Below are 3303 nucleotides of genomic sequence, written 5' to 3' on the forward strand. Positions count from 1 at the left end.
TCAGGCAGGGAGTTAGATGAAATAATACATCAGCCTGCACGCTGCTGGGGTTAGGGGCCTATTTGTGCTGCTGGGGGTCAGCACCCTCCACCTCCCCACTCCAAGGGCCAGTGGAGCTTGCCTAACTTTGGTGAGAATAATCTACTGCTCCCTGCATGCCTCTGCAGGGGGAGAGGCAAGGAGACAGGTAGAGTTCAGAGGAGGATGAGGGGAGAGGATCATATGTATTCCTGTTTCTCAGAGCAGCCTCGGAGAGCTGTGAAGCCATGAGCAAGAGGGGCATGTGCATCCCCAGGTCATCCAAGCACGAGCTCTGGTGCTCAGGCTGTCTGTAGTAGCCACACGGAGGCATGAACACGCTTTTGGAAGAAGAGGGCCCACTCTGGGTATCCCTGCTTCAAGTGCCCACATCCCTTCCAGTAGCTAAAGATGCTGCCTTGACCCAAGGCAGCCAGGAGGGAGCACAGGATGGAGGGCCAGAGTGCCATCCAGGGTTGAGCGGGCTGTGGCCCTGTGGGAGGTGAAGGTGGGCAGAGAGCCTCCTGGCTGGTGGTCAGGGACTCCTCTGCCCGCTTGTACACCTCCAGTGCCTTGATGGTGTAGACGTCCTGGGGCAGTTCAGACTTCCTCAGGAGCAGCACTTTCTCCTTCGTGATGACCTTTAGCATCTGCGGATTAAGCCGGGCCAGCTGCTCAATGTTTTGCCGCATCTCTTCTCTTTCCTTCATTTGGAATCGGCCCTTCTGTTTTTCTGCCTTGTATTTCTGTGTGCAGTCATCAAACAGCTTCTGATTCATTTCCATGAACAGCTTCAGAGCACTGTAGATGAGCCCATAGTTTGCCTTGTTCCAGTGGCTCTTGGAGTTCCTGTAGAGTGCAGGAAACATGATAGGAAGGACAGAGGCAGCATTGTCACTTATTAGGCTCATGATGTAGTCGTTGTTCCAGTCATAGAGAGTGCACTCTGCCACCTGGACATGAGGGCTGGAGACACACTCGGCAAGCTGGCGAAAGAGCGGCTCCATCGCCTTGCTGAACTCAGAGGGCTCAATGACATCCAGGATGTCATTCAGGAACATCACCTCCTTGGGACCACGGATCTTGGGCCAAACTCGAGAAGTCCTACAATCACCGGTTTTTTCAGACTGCTCTCCTTCTCCAAGGACTGGACCACACAGTATGCCAGCTGAGGGTGGTATACACTCAGTGACTTGACCTTGTGAAGAGGAAGCAGGACCCAGATGAGGAACATCTCGTGCTCCTCTTTGAGAGGCAGGGCAGAGCCACTGATGATACTGCCCAGGATCTCCAGGAGCTCAGCAGTCCCACTATGGTGCTCTGTCTCTAGATGAACCTGCAGAAGATGTGGCTGGTCTGCTTGTGGATGTAAGCAGAGCCCCAAGAATTTGTCACTGATGCAGTGCAGAACGGTCTTGAGAAAGTTCCGCTTTTGAGGATCTTCACTGTCAAACAGGTCCAGGAGAGCAAGGACAAACTTCTGGTCGATGTACTTCTTGGTTATATTTGGCTGGAAATCAGGTGACTAGAGAAAATGTAAGAAAAACTCGTGCACAAGCTGGAGGTGCAGCCAGGCAGCTTCTAGCATGGGCTCATCTTCCTCTGGGCCAAACTCGGCCCCTGTGGGATTCAATGAAGGTCTGGAAGAGGTTCACTGAAAACATGGTGACGGCCTCTGGGTAGACGGCCTCAGCAATGACATCATGACTGTGAGTGATGTACCGCACCATCTTATTCAGTCCTGCCCACTTCACTCCTTGAATTTGAGGTCACTAAGTGGGTCCGACACAAAGTCAAAGAGAACGCAGCACTGGCGCAGCTTCCGGATAAACAGCTCCTCCCGCTCCTGGGTGGGTGAATCTTGCAGGGCAGGGAGCTTCTGCTGCTCCCAGTTCTTGCTGAGGTCGAAGCAGGAGGAGCTCTGCCTTCGCTCTTTCTTGACTCTCCAGGGTCCCGCTGAGTACTTGGTTTTGCCGAGCTGTGTGTGCGGTGGTGTGCTGTTACTGGGACGCTTGCTGGATGCTGGGGTCTGAGGCTGGGGCTGGGGCTGGGGCTTGGGCCTCCTGGGCATTCTGGCCTCTACCATCGTTGCCTAAGCTGCTGGGCTTGGCTGCACCTTTGGCAAGCTTGGGGGACTCCTTTTCCTTCTTCAGTTTATAGGGCATCTCGGCCCATCAGGATCTGGCTTTGCTCAGCCACCCTTAGCCCGCTCGGTGTCCCTCAGTAGTCTGTTTTTTATAACAGTACTGGAAACTGAAGTCCAGAGATATTATAGGACTTCTCCAAGAATAAAAATCATGTAAAATTGATGGGCTTAGAACTTGAACTCAAGAGGTCCACTCTAAAGTCAGTATTTGCTCTTGACATAACACAAACCTCCGCATGGCATGTATGGGAGAAGAGTCCAGAAGACAAACATGTAACCGAGTCAATACCTTACTTCTTACCAAGCAGGAGGATTTAGATATCTTGCTAGATAAAAACTTCAATAGCATAACAGGACTAGGGAGATAGCTTGGTAGTTTAAGTGCCTGCCTGGCAAGTGCAAGGACCCAAGTTCGATTCCCAGTACCACATGCTGCTCTGGCCCCAGAATCACACTGGGCCAGCCTCTGAAACCAGGCATGGTGGTGCATGCCTATAATCCCAACACTGGGGAGGCTGAGACAGAAGGATCACTATGAGTCCAAGCTGCATAGGGAGAGCTTGTACCAAATAAATAAATAAATTTTAAAAGTTAAAAATAGCATACAATAAGACTAAAAAAGCACTTTCTAGGAAAAAAAATCTAAGAAATAGAGTTTAAAAAAACAACTTTAATAATTAAAAAATGTCAGAATTTTAAAGTTCATTATCTACCTCATGTTTTAATGTAATACAGTTTTATTAGAAGTAAAATACCTAATCATTTCATATTAATGTTGAGACATTATGAAAGCATTTTGAAGAAGAAAAATTATATCATGTACATATGAGGTTTAATTATTTTTAGGCTGGCTAACTCCTTATTCCTAGGGACAAATGTCAGTTCATTGAAGGAGTTTGCAATCATTTTGGTAAAGATCGTATTTGCTCTACACTGCTGTGATCTAATTATGGCTTCTCTATGTAGGACTAACAAATATTTTCAAACCTAGGAACATTGTGACTTGCACTAGATACAAATAATAAAAAGTCACAGACCAAGCGGAGTGGGAAGGGGAGAGAGAGAAAGAGAAGGGGGGAGCTGGAAAAGGAGGGGAAGGGGAAAGAGAGGAGGAAAGGAGAGAGAGAGAGAGAGAGAGA

General features: G+C 48.9%; 1 pseudogene; it reads right to left on the reverse strand.

The window, feature by feature from the left end:
* Window positions 1-320: 320 nt before the first annotated feature.
* Window positions 321-2183, reverse strand: LOC101581045 (annotated as a pseudogene).
* Between the last annotated feature and the right edge of the window lie 1120 nt (window positions 2184-3303).

Source organism: Octodon degus, unplaced genomic scaffold (genome assembly GCF_000260255.1).
Source record: "Octodon degus isolate 3935 unplaced genomic scaffold, OctDeg1.0 scaffold00080, whole genome shotgun sequence".
NCBI classification, from domain to species: Eukaryota; Metazoa; Chordata; class Mammalia; order Rodentia; family Octodontidae; genus Octodon; species Octodon degus.